The sequence below is a fragment of the Nothobranchius furzeri genome, chromosome 9, assembly GCF_043380555.1.
Source record: "Nothobranchius furzeri strain GRZ-AD chromosome 9, NfurGRZ-RIMD1, whole genome shotgun sequence".
Taxonomy (NCBI): domain Eukaryota; kingdom Metazoa; phylum Chordata; class Actinopteri; order Cyprinodontiformes; family Nothobranchiidae; genus Nothobranchius; species Nothobranchius furzeri.
Genome location: NC_091749.1, coordinates 58,964,983 through 58,978,945, shown reverse-complemented (window position 1 = coordinate 58,978,945; position 13,963 = coordinate 58,964,983). Strand labels below are relative to the sequence as shown.

The following is a 13,963-nucleotide window of genomic DNA, read 5'->3' as shown; positions in this document are numbered from 1 at the left end:
TGTGTGTGTGTGTGTGTGTGTGTGTGTGTGTGTGTGTGCGTGTGTGTGTGTGTGTGTGTGTGTGTGTGTGTGTGTCCTGTGTTAAAATAAACCAGGCTGCCACCTCTTAACTAGGGCAGACACACTATGTCCTTTAACCTGCCAGGAAATAAGTCTGTTAATGCCAGCAGCACTAATGGCAACACCAAGACACCATGGGTAATGTTATCCTTCAACCTTAAAGATTCAACACTACTCCATTAAACTGCTCAGTTTGAATTGCTTTGGGAGTGTTGTCTTCAGACTGGTTGATTTCTCCAAATCTAAATTTCACAGCTGCACTTGGAGCTCCATAAACAGACCCTGGCTGAGTTGTCTCAACAAGTGGGTCGAGTTTAGCTCATCTAACTCTGAGCTGACTGATTTAAGATATGGGGCTGATATAAGATGCATCTGAGTTACTGAGAAAAGTGCATGAGCAGGGAATAAACACCAAGATACTTATTTATGCTAATTCTGCAGAAATTGCTTGTTTTTAGAATGTCAGCTTCATCTGCATGGGACAAATAGAATAATTTGTTTTCTGCAATAACTTAAACTGATGCCTGATTGCATGTTAGTCACGGACTAAAAAATCTTCCTGTAGATCAGTGAAGCTCAACTGGCGGCCCACAGGCCACATCTGGCCCACCGGACCTTTCCACCTGTCCCCCCACCCCCACCCCCCACCCCCCCACCACCACCTAACAAACAAACACACACACACACACACACACACACACACACACACACACACACACACACACACACACAAAATAAAATATGCTAATGCCCCCAATAGGGGATCTTAGAAGTTTAGCAGAAAATATTAATAATTGTTTACATTCTCCAAACCCAACTTAAACTACAATAAAAACAGTTTAGATGGAAATCAAAGCCATTCTAAATATTAATTCATTAAGATACAATAATACTTTATTTATAACTTTATTTTAGAAGAGCATCTGGCCCTCACGGTGTCTGCTGGAAAACACTCTGGCCCTTGAACAAGTTAAGTTGAGGACCCCTGCTGTAGATCATATAATGATATGTTTGATAAATAGTATTTATTGTGTACGTAATACTTTTTTCCCTCCACAAAAATGTTATATCTGTGATGAAAACATCCACGGGAACCAAATTTGATTTTATCGTTGCCATGTCATACCCTCGATCACTAACTGGAATAATTTAACAGTAACTTTACAACTTTATTCGTAACAAACACATCAAAGTTGTCTAATATAATTATACTAAGAAAAGGTAATGATTGAATCGTTTGTGCATTTTGTGCTCAGATTAAAACCGACATCTCGATTCGGTGCTCTTAACTCCAACATTAGAGTCCCCTGCTCACTGATACTCATGTCTCATTTGCACGGCATTGACTTACAAGTGTAACTGAAGTGTAGCACATTTACAGACTCAAGTACTCTTTGTATTATCTTTCATTTGCTTCAGACCTTTAATGAATGCAGCCTTGATAAAGCACCTCACTCTCATCACAACCATTTTCACCCAAACTTATGAAATTGTGTTTTTCCTCCTAAACGGAAAATGTAACATTTTTGTTTCCTGGCAGCTGTTTATTGTATAATTTTAAAATTATTATCTTTTTGTTTGAATCAGCCTTCAAACTCTGTTTTGCATTTCTTTGTAAATCCTGTCCTACACTAAGATCTGCATGCTTTCTAAGAACAATGCATGTGCCACTTGTCCGTGATGACTCTGCTGTGCTCTCACGCAGGAGTGGACCTGTAGGCCTTTTTCTCTGAGTGCTCCCACACCAAATCTCCAGTGCCGTGTGTGTTCACGGGCATCAAGGTCTTCCCCTCCAGTTGGTTTGATGGATTTATCTTCCTTGAGATCCTCAATTATGCACCAGGATGTTGCATCTAAAATCAATCAATGGAAACTAAATTTCCTTTTTGCATCAAGGCGTGATGCCACAAGCTTTTGGACTGCTTCTCTGGTGCAAAACAGCTCATGGCCTTGAGTTTGTATCTTTCAACCATGCAATAGTTCCCGTGTTTAATAAAAATTCCCACACAGTTCATTCCATTCCAAGGTTTTGATAGTGTCAGGAACATCCAGGAGGCCAACTGCTTTCCACAACAGCAGTGATTTGTTGCTTTCATCATTGACAGTATACATTATTTTGTTATTTTATTCATCAGAAATCGTTGTTTCCTCCCTTACTGATGCTTCTGTTCATCCAGGGCACATTAGCAAAAGTTCTTTTCTTCTTAAAATTCTGGATTTGTCTGGGAATTCTGAATTTCTGACCACAGTATCAGCTGGGACTTCCATGTTCCGTTTAATTCACAAGAAAACTGCAGAAAATTCCTGTTTCTTCTTTGGAAGATGTTCTTCCTAAAATCAGACGTAGAACGCGATTAGAAGCAGTTAAAAGTAGTGGAAAAGTATTTTTGTCTCCTTTGATGACAGCAGCCAAAAATTCCCGTAGAAAAAAAAAACAGTCCATGCACTCATGCACATGCGCCATAGTTCTACATGCTACAACAGGCCAAGCTAGAACAGGAATTAGCTCAGGTGCTTAGCACTCGTATACAAAGTCGCTCATATTCTTCCTATCGACTGTTGTTTCCCTATCGTAGTCGTTAGTCTCCGTTCCTCCTCTCCGTTGATGAGAAAGTAATTACCATTTGTTTTCCCTCCGGTCCTTGTGGCCTTGCAGCTATTTTCCAGACTCTGCCTGCTCACCTGCCTCCACCTCGGCGTCCGCCTCTCTCTCAGACTCCCCCTTGCACCTCGTATCCCTTTCACTGTGGCTTGCAGACTCTCTCTCTCTTTCTCCATCCACTCTGCAGCCTCTCTCCTTTGCTCCTCCCACCTCTGAGCTCCAGGCTGTTCTGAGTTTTAGACGGATCACTCACACAATGCTTGATCAATACAGGTATTGATCTGCTGGCAAAATGTTTATAAAATCATTATGGGCAACTGCAGTTCAGAGGGGAGGGTGGGTGGGGTGATCAGACAGCCAGCATGCTTTACCATTCGCCTGTGAGAAAGCCTGTGATTCTGATTGGCTGCCTGTCTGATGCCCTGCCAGAGGTGGGAATGGCACAGTGTGTATTTACATTTTTTTGACGTAGTTGCTTGTTCTACCACAACCCCCCTGAGCTTGTGCAACAAGCTGTGTTTAGCACCTAAAACTTTACAAGTGCTGCAAAGTGGAAACATCCCTCCTCAGCTTTAATTTATTTATATAAAATCATTATTAGATTAAAAACATGTCTAATAATTTACCATTTCACATCTTCAAATCTTTCCTAGACAACATTTTTAAAAGCATTCCATGATGCCATCCTGTGGACTTTAAAATGCACACCAGAGAAACGTTGCACACTCATTCAAAACTAAATAGTTGCTTCAAATGAAATGAGGGTGAAGTATGAAAATTGGCAAAAACGTGTTTTTACTAACTCCTGTTGCACATTGCAGTCTGAAGAAGGGACAACTTCCGACTGTTGGCTTTCTGTGGACACCCACACTTTCACAAAACTGCAAATAAAATCATTTACTTGCAGTCTCATCTGTTATTTAACTGAAGATCATTTGCATCATTAGCAGCAACATTTAGCTGTTTTTTTATTATCTTTGAGCAGAAACTTCTTAACTCCTCGCTTTTGCACAGCAGCATCGTTTATTAAAGTCGGCAATACAGGGGAAACCGCTTCTTCTGAAGCGGTTTGGTTTTGTGTGAGTTGTTCGTCACACAGAGACAATGATGCAGCAACATGGAGGATGAACCTTTTCCTCAATCACAGCTCTTGTTGAAGCAGACACACATCTGTCAGCCATAAGGCCGAGCAGCCACCGTGACCCAGAGTCAACCTCTCTACTCTGGCTTGTGTGACCGCGTCACCCCCCTTCTCTCTCTCTCTCTCTCTCTCTCTCTCTCTCTCTCTCTCTCTCTCTCTCTCTCTCTCTCTCTCTCTCTCTCTCTCTCTCTCTCTCTCTGTCTTTGGCACCAATCTGACACCCAGATGCCCAGACACTGGCTCAGACCGTGAAGTAGTGATGGGAATTCCGGCTCTTTTTAGAGAGCCGGTTCTTTTGGCTCAGCTCACCAAAAAGAGCCGGCTCTTTCGGCTCCCAAGTGGCTCCTCAGATTTTCTGTTGCGTAGAGTACATTTATAACCAAAATAATGCTAAACTATATGTAAAATAATTTACTAATGTAAAAAAAAGAAATATATCAAATGTTTATAATTTCTATGGATTTAATAACTGAACACTTTAACAAATCTCCACTTTCCGACTGCTGGCGCTCATTTTCTCACCGTCTTCGTCGCACTCTCCTCCCTCTCGCTCGCCTTTTTCCTCCTCCTCATTCCTGTCTCCCTCCACTGGCATGTGCTCTGCTGTGTATCTGTCTGAGTCTGATCCTACCTCTTCCCCGCCCCTACTGCTCTGTGTGTGGACAGTCTGGACACACAGTTACACATGTTGACCAATTGCCTGTAGCTTTCACCAAGGCAGGGGGGAGGGGGGAGGGGAGGGGACGGCTCCCAATGACGAGCCGGCTCCCGTCGTTCACTTCAAAGAGCCGGCTCTTAGAGCCGGTTCGTTCGCTACCGACACATCACTACCGTGAAGCACAGACCCGCCCATCTTCTTTAAAACACAGCGTTAAACTAATTATGGGAGAACGTGCATACCACAGCAACAGTTTAAGTGTTGCATGTTTTTATTTTTTCTGTGCTACTGCTCAGATCTGTGTGTGTGTGTGTGTGTGTGTGTGTGTGTGTGTGTGTGTGTGTGTGTGTGCGCGCGCTTAACAGACATCATCAAACTCAACAACACCAGATTCCAGGAGAATATTATTTGTGCACTTGCTTAGACCAACACATCCGTTTACAAGCACATCTTAAGTGTCACTCGTGCATCTGCTGCAAAGTGGTGATTACTCTAACACATCCAGAGTCGGCCACAGACCATTCATTACCATAACAAGTTGCAATGAAGTTTAATCCCTCATCATGTTGTCTGTGGTTGGAGTGGTGTGTGGCTGTTGTCCTCCTCTACTCCAGATGTCTCCCAGACTCTTCACTAAGCTCCAGACACGAGCACCCGCACATTTAGACATATCCTTCCGTTTTTTCCTCTCTCCCTCCTAAAATCGTTTTGACCTCATCCATCTTTGTTCCTTGCCTTCTTCCCTGATCCCATTTTGCACCTTCTGTTCCTTCTTCCACATTCCCTCCCATCTCCACACGAGTGTGTTATTTATTTCATCTGAAAGCAGGGGCTGTTTGGTGCATGCTTCTCACAGAAATCAATTTCAGCTCAGAGAGCATAGCCAAACAAAGCACCACACTCATTTTGGTGCGGGCAGAGTTGTTACCCATCTCTCTCATTTTCTCCCTCCTGCTTCTTTATTGGAAGACATTTTGTTCGCACTCTGATGCCATTATGTCAATCACTGCAGACGTGTCGTGACGTGTGGATGCCGCTGCTAAATGAGTCACGGCAAGCAATGATCATTAGAGACTACAGAGTTTATCTAAGTGTATTGTGAATTGTTTTGCATATGATTTTCACCTTTTGCTTTTAGTGAACAACCTGATATTCACCAGGTTTTATTCTCTTTCGTGGCTGCCGGGATACACAGGTGTGTGAAGCCTGTTGTGTCTCTGGGTGAGCGTCTCCAGGAGCTCTGCGGTCTTGTGCGATGACGGCACGTGATGTAAACAATAAACAGAATTCGCCCACCGCGCCACGCTCTCCTCTGCCAGCCAGACCTCTCTGTACCATAAGGGAGACCACCAGTTAATGCAGCTGTTGGATGGGTCTCTTTCCTTGCTCTGGCTTTATTGATTTCAGCCAGACACAGATACAGACAGAAAGAAAGGGCCTTTTCAGGAAGAAGTTAAACGGTCAAGTAGCCAGTGGAGGGTGGCTTTCACCACTTTATTGACGAGGTGGAAAAATGTCACTATTATGGAGGCCCTTGCAGCAGATAGCGAGCTGATTGGATGAGTGGCCCCCCGGGTCAGAGTGGAGCACATTCCCCCTGCAACTGAACGAGAGCAAATAAAAGGACAGCGTAATCCGCTTGAATTGGAGGTGAGATTCCGCCGTGCCGAGCCTCTCTTTAGGCAACATCCCTCTAGATGTGGCAAAGCGCTCAGAGAGATGGTTGGAAGGTCTGATCTCCGTTGGGCTTGCTCCTTCTGGACTCTCTCCTCTTTGTGTTGTGTTTGAAGTATCTGATAGCTCCACAGGGTTCTTTCAAATATTACAAACACGAAGCTTCATCGTTGACATGAAAGCAGATAAAAGATGAGGAAACTGACGCAACAAAAGATTTTTTGAATTGAGCACAGAGAAAAGTAAACAGAACTTCTTGAGCCCGGTTCCGACTGCTAAATTATAATGCACATTTTTGACCAGCCGCGCGCCTTCTGACAATCCAGAAGTTGTGGAATATTACTGTGACAGCTCAAAAGATAATCTTATCACATAATCCCACCATGTGTGGTGTGTTAAGATAAATCTGGTCTGCTCAGAAGGATGTCAGGACTGCTTCGATCAGAAATCTAGACTGTCAAACGTGTTGGATTGTCTTTGTTCTGATTTTCTCGGACAAACACATGTGCTACCTGGGTGAGAGTACAGAAAGGAGGCCATGGAAGAGCAAAGCATGCTAATCCTCCACCGTGTTGGTTTACTGCAAGACTACCAATCTGACCAGAATATATTTTTGACTAAAGCAGACCACACACTGTTGTCCCAAATCTGTGACGTTTTATTATCGTGTGTGTGATCTCTCATGCTTTGAAAGTTGTGTGATTATTTAAAGACCCTGCTGTGTGAATCAGGCCTTGTTCGTCACACATCTCTATAGACAGCTGTAGGACAGCCAGTCACTCCTCTTTTGGGTGTTTTGCGTCCTCCATCCTCTTGTCTCCTCTTCTACAACCTTCTAAGCCCTAATAGAAAGGTTTGTGACATTTGAAGAGAGAAAAACTGGAACAATGAAAACACATTTAGAACAGCTGCTTCTGCCAAATGCATAAGAAATGAAACGGAGGCTCTGGCTCAATATTTGGACATTTTTTAAAGTTGATAGAAACACAAAACGGAGACAAAAGCCTAACTTATAATGTTCCGCTTGGATTTCCTTAAAGAGTAGAAGAAAGAAACTCTTTGGTGAGTGAAAATGACAATAAAATGAACAATGAGATATTTACAAAGACCAGTTGTACAGAATATATGAAAAAATGAAATTAGTCTGACTTGTGAGTCTGAGTCCTTAATAGAGATGCCATTATGAGTCCTGAAAAACTGTTCAAATGCGAGCCGCCCAGCCTGCTGACGTCAATCAGTCTAATTAGGCCAGCGTATCGTCTGGTTAGCCCCTCCTCGAAGCACAAGACAGACCTCTGGAAAGGTCAGCATGCCACAGCAGAGACAGAGCAGTGCTTAAACAGAGGTGAAATGGTTTCTTTTCCAAATTGATTCCAGTTCCGATTAGACAAGACTATATTGTGTTGAGCCACTTAAAGACTAAATGGAAAGGCAGCGGTTGCTTTTAAGGGGGCTTTTAAAACAAGACATTAAGTAACAAAAACTGCTCTGGTGACATCTGGACCAGGGCCCAAAGAGCAGCTTGTCACATGAGAGATCTGTCTGTCTCGATCTTCATCTGTTTCTGGTCTGTTTCCTCTGTTGTATCTCTTTATCTCCTGCTCCGCATGAAGCGCAGTATGCACATCCACATGTGGACGCACACGCTCAGACGAGTGGAGAAAAGTCATTTGAACTCTGCAGGAAACCCCCCCTCCCAACTGTAAAAATTGCAAAATGTTGACACAAAACTGTATGAAATAAATATTTTGTCTGTGCTCCCACAAAGTAAACCAAGTACCATTAACACTGGACCCCTGGGGCATAATATCTTTTTACGCTCTCTTTAAAACTCTTTTTACAACAGACGTGTCACAGCCATGTGTACATAGAAGGAAACATCTGAGCTTGCCAACACCCACACAGAGATCTACATGCTGCATTCACCACCTCCCTTTTTGCTGAATGCATAATATATGTAATGAAATAATGTTTCCAGTGGGGATGGTTGCAGCCGTGGGATGAAGATGTGTTGTGAATATCAATGTGAACCCCCCCAGACTCTCTGGTTCAATTGGTGTGATGGTGGGGGGTAAATGAACATGTGAAAGTGGGAGAGGCTTTATCCTTCCGCCCAAAGCTACAGCGAAGAGTCCACATGGAGAAACGAGGGGTTCCCAGCAGCCTCGCTCAGTACGTATGAAGCTAAAATCTGAACACAACTGGTGGTGACATCCATTCAATTGAGTATTTTAAACCTGATTCAATTTGAAGTCAAATCAAAATGGTTGAAGTGGGACTTTTATTTTAACCCTTTATAAGGCCAACGTCTATATTTAGACAGTTCCACTCATGTCATAAATGGCGTCGGTGTGCCTTTTAACAAACTCTCAGAATTACAGGATTTCATCCATACAATCATCAGAGATCAAGCTGGTCATGGTTTGCGCCATGGCGCCATTCCACCAATCAGTGCGGGGCTATAAGGTGCCAAATACTGGTGTGTCTGCAGAGGCAGAAAACTGGGTTGTGTTGTTGTGGTGCGGGCAGGATTCTCCATCAGGAAGGAGAGGGAGGGTCCGATCAGGGACGGCAAGACAGCCAACAGTGCTGTCAAATAACAACATTCCACTGTCTTGCCGCTGTTGCAGCTCTTAGTTCAAAGTTTGTTGGCCCTCTGGGGGTCCCTGGTAGCCTGGAGCCCTCAAGCAATTGCTAGCCCTGCCCATTGGCCCGCACCGCCTCTGGCAGTACCCACTCATTAAGCTGCGTTGATCATTCCACAAATGGGTGCTACTTACAAGTTGTCCTTGATAGTAAAGGTGCCTGAACCGACTTTCCAATGATATATGTTTTATTGTTGTGCAAAAACAAAGAAATAATTAACTAATGACAGTTTTCTTGATTTTGTGCAAAGTTTGATTACCCCTAAACATGCAACAGCAAGGTAACTGTAGGACAAACTGTCAGAGTCCCAAAAAGAGAAACTCGTTTCCTCTGGCAATGCTGGTTTCTGTTCCTGGGTGACGCAGCTCGGGGAAGAAACCTGAGGGAAGGGGTGAGTGCTCCGTGACCGTGTTGGCGTTAAATCTAGCTTGTTCGGTAAACTTAAATCCCCCCGTCCAGTTATACATGTTGATGGGCCAGACCAACTGTATGACTGATGCAACATTAGTTTTACTATTTTAATTCATTCAGATTCTTCAGGAAATCTCAATGAGAATAATTGGAGAGACAAATTACATTTCCCCCCCGCGTCTCACCTTGACTGACTCCAGTGTGCTCATCTGTTCCATCTTTGTCTGACTGAAGATGCTGCGTCTCTTTCAGCCAGGCCTTTGATGTTTTAAACATTAACATTAATAATGTTTTCAGCATCAGAATTAATTGCTTTGCTACTGCGTCCTGTTCTCTTCATCCTAAGAGAAGCGTGCATAAATCAAGACTAACTACCTTCGTCTTGAAACTCTGAGGTCAGGAATTTGGGATGAGGCCAAACTTAAACGTGTCCATGAAGATGGATATGCAGCTTCATTTCAACAATCAAGAAGATGTGTTTGGAGACGCTTGTGTTAAAAACATGTCCCAGCGTCAGATATGCATGTTCATTAATAATGGAGGTGGTCATGTGATGCACAAATTAGAACAAAAGTGTGAGTTTGTTGGAGGTAACATGTAGACCTTTCACTCTGATGCTGAGGTCTGCAGAAACGGGTCTGATGATCCGAAAATGCACGACCTTTCAGCACAAATGATACCGATACCATACGAAGACGTTAAATTTCTCCAGAACAGTAACCGTTTTCAGCTCTGGGATGTCATTCAGTGCAGAATGTGGCAACCTTTGAAGAAGTTTGTATCAGTTGCTAGAGAAGCATTTTTGTGGCTTCCAGATGTTCTGTTATCTATAATTCCCAGCTGTGCTCTGAGAGGTTAAATGAGCTGGAAAGTTCCTGTCCAAGTTCTGTTATACTCATCAAGCTCAGGGAAGCATAATTGGTGTCTTTTTGAGTTCAAGTTGCTTAGCGACTCTTGCCTAAATAAAACACACACACGTAAAAAATCCCTTCCATTTTCTTTTTAGCCCCGCCTTTTTTCTACCAAACACTTCCTCTGCAGCGGCTCTGGCCATATCTGTGCTCAGGGGGCCTGCAATCTGAAGACCAAGTGAGGAATGTATGAAGCACCCAAGGAAACACGAACGGCTATTTTCCCACAAGTATGAAAAAACAGAGGCAGGGGCTGTGGAATCTTTCTGACGTAATCTGTTGGTGGGATGGCTTCTGCACGTCGGGGAATTAGACAAAGCTCAGGCCACGGTGTTGGTTCTGAAAGATCTAAGCTGGGTCTGGAAAAGCGAGAGAGCTGACGAAGGTAAAAATGTGTGAAGCAAGCCAGAAAAGCACAGCCAGAGCTGCTGGATGGTCCCAGTTGGGAGCACTCTATTGCTCCTGATTGTTTCATTTTTAACAGGCATCTGTGGGGAACCGTATTAATTGTTTGTTGGTCAAACTATCATTTAAAAAAAAGGCAGACGCCAGGGTGGCTTTTACAGATCTGTGAGTGGGAGCTATAAGAGCTAAAACAGGAGAAAGCACGAAGAGGCCCCAAGAGCCCTTCGTAGAGACCCAAATTGGCTCGGCAATTCTTCATGCATCAGACAGAAGATGAAGTTCCCAAACACACCAAAACAGAGCAAACTTCAATGGGTCTCTGTTTCTTTCCTGATTTAATTATGCCTGCCCCCGTAATCACTGTTATATTCATCACAGCGTCGCATATTTATAGGCGCTGTTTTCATCATAGTAACACTGTCACTCTGGGATTCCCGCGCACAAAGACAACGGCGCACATCAGAGAACGCACGCCGTTCAGAACCCAACAAAAGCCTCAACACCTTCGTGAGAATTTAAGTTATATTGTTTTTCATCGTAGCTGGACTTCTCTCTCGTCTTCAGCTCGGTCCCAACGTCTGGGCTCTGTCTGGGTCTCAGCTGGGTTCTAGAGCTGGAACCGAGCCCATCCGTATGTCTCAGTCCAGCTGAGGTAAAAAAAAAAAAAGAAAACACATTTCTCTCTCTCTGAGCCCGCTCTTTCTTCAGCGAGCCCCCCACCCTCCCCCACCCCTCAGTATTTGGATATATATATTTAACACCCACATGTGAGGCCTGGTAGAAATGCCTGGGGAATGGAAAGAAAAACAAGCATGTCCTGGCCCTTTAGTGCCGGCCTGCTATAAATACCTCCGGGTGGCGCGCCGTTTCCAGCACCAGTGGCATGGGAACCTCTCCCCTTCCCCGGTCCACTGCTTGACCATTCTTGTCTGGTCTGGGAAGGCTTTAGCCTGCAGGCAGGCCTAGAGGGTGGGTGGATGGTAGGTGTGTGAAAAGAGAACCTCATGATGGGATGGTGTACAGCCTTGATGGTCCTCCTGTTTGTTTTGTCTGCTCCTCTTGCGAACATCCCCGCGTCGTCTCCCTCCCTGTCATCTCCCTTTTTCAAAAGACTTCATGTATACTGCGTTTATTCTGTTTTGCCTTATGAAGAGTGTATGAAAATGTGCTTTTTCAAAGCATTAAAAAAAAGAGATCCCCTCTTCTATGCTGCGGTGAAGCTTTTGTTATGTTACTCCCCCAAAAATTGATTTAGACTTTTCAAAGGTTTGTTCTTCACAGCACTGTCTCTCAGTGTCGATGCACGACAGGCTCAACTCATATTTTCAGAGTTTGAGGTAATAGTTTTAAACTGACAGACTAAACAGACTCCAGGGCTGTTCCAGCTCTTCAGAGCGAATAGTTTTATGTGCGCACACACACACACAAACACACACACACACACACACACACACACAGACACACACACACACACACACACACACACACACACACACACGCGCACACACTGGGTGACTGACTTTGTCTGCTGATTATTTATTTTCTGTTTTGATTTCTCTTTTTTGCAGCTCAGGAGGATTTAGAGGTTGTAAGTAAAACAAAATATATAGATTTTCTTTTTGCCTCATGATCTTATTTTTACTTTTCTTATTTGGAAAACTTGTCACTATAGTTGTGTAAAGTGTGTGTAGGACAGGAAATATCCATGCGCTTTACTTTCTAACAACATGACGTTGAGGATTTATTAGAATTTAAAGTTACATTTACATTTTTTCTGCATGTCTCAGTGCAGATCGTGCTTTTTATTTACTAAGTAAACAATCTGAATCCACAGACTGAATATGCTTTTTGTTTCTTTCCCATTTGACACCTTTCCACCTCTCTAGTTGCGTTCCTTTCCCCCCTCTTCCTCCTAATGCTTCTCCTTTCTCTCTTTCACCTCCTTACAAGTCTCACTTGTTATTTTTTTGTACAAGGTCCTTTAATTAAGTTTGACATAAGCACAGGGATTAAGTATGCGGTTGAGGAGGGAGAGAAAGGAGCTCTGTTACAGTCTCAAGGCCGGCTGTAAAATGGAACCAGATTGCAACACTTGGACTCGGAAAGTTTGGGCAAAAAGAGGTTTTGAGCCCAGCCAAGAGACTAGCGAATGTCCGGCCAAAAACGCTAATTTTAAAACTCCTCCGGCAGAAAACTAACACTCAGTCCGATCCAATGATAATTTCATTTTCTGGTAAAATATCGCCATCTGCTCGAGCAATGCATTAGCCGTTGTCTGTCCAGCCAGGAGACCGATGTGCTCACTCTGCCAGCATCTGCTGCCAAAAATCATTCTAGAAAGCAAAGTACTACCTAGTTAACCACAGATTTACAGTCGAAGTCCATAATGCATGATTTCCCTCAAGAAACTGCTAATTTGTCTGCATGTTTAGGCTTAGTGACCAAAATCTGTAAACAGCAATACATTAAAGTAAAAAAAAAAGTGTATTTTTGTTTCTAATTATAGTCGGTCACTCTGAGGTTTTCATACACGCTGAACATGAAAATAGTCTCCTACACATATCCCCTGCATTAGCTTCTGATAGAAAACAGACAGTGAAACTCTAGGATTTGAAAATCCCGACAGATTGATGTCACACTGTCACTTATCGTTTATGGATTCACCAGGATACAGCAGAGAACATCTCAGCTAGTAGTGGCTAACCGTTAGCATTAGCAACTACAAAACATGGCAAAACTTCTCCAGACTTGTTGTTTGTACACATAAAACATCAAGAATTGTGTTGCTGTTATCCAATCCAGGGCAAGATGTCCAAATATCAGGACTCTCCTGTGGACTGTTGCATAATGTTGTGTTGATTAAAACACTTTCTGCACATCTTTATACTGCTGCTAATGCTCATATTTTCGGAGATTTTCTGTGAGGTATTCTTCGAGATGTTCCATGTCTGCTGCTAGACGCCTTTTTTTTATTCTTTGAGGGGCATTGGCGGTGCTGTTGATGAATTTAAAGGAAGCGGCATCCTGGCTAATCTCAAGCTTGCGCTCTCCGTCTTGTTCGAAGGATGTTTAGAAAAGTGGGCCTGACTACGTCCATCCTTGCATGCCTCACAATGAGGGATAATGGCATCGCATGTCTCCATACCGACGCAGATGGAGAAGCATAAACTAGGCTTTAGAGATCATTGTAAAGGTCCATCCGTCCATTTTTGGCTGCTTATCCAGGGTCACAGTTGCCTAAGCAGGGAGGCCCAGACTTCCCTCTTCCCAGCCACTTGGACCAGCTCCTCTGGGGAATCCTAAAGCGTTCCCTGGCCAGCTGAGAGACGTACGTGTCCTGGGTCTTCCTTTAGATCTTCTCCTGATTGAACATGCCTGGAAAACCTCACCAGGGAAGCATCCAGGAAACATCCTAACTAGATGGCCGAGCCACCTCAGCTGGCTCCTTTCGATGT

The 13,963-nt window shown here is 43.7% G+C and overlaps 1 protein-coding gene and 1 long non-coding RNA gene across 3 annotated transcripts in view; one reads left to right on the top strand and one right to left on the bottom strand.

Moving 5' to 3' along the window:
- The window catches only part of zfhx3b (zinc finger homeobox 3b), a 250,778-nt gene that overhangs the window by 62,337 nt on the left and 174,478 nt on the right, over positions 1-13,963 (top strand). The window lies entirely within an intron of this gene.
- Positions 951-2,946, bottom strand: LOC139071688 (uncharacterized). The gene is made up of 2 exons (XR_011521527.1): positions 2,682-2,946; positions 951-2,391 (listed from the first exon to the last, which is right to left on the bottom strand). It is a non-coding gene; the product is annotated as an uncharacterized lncRNA (long non-coding RNA).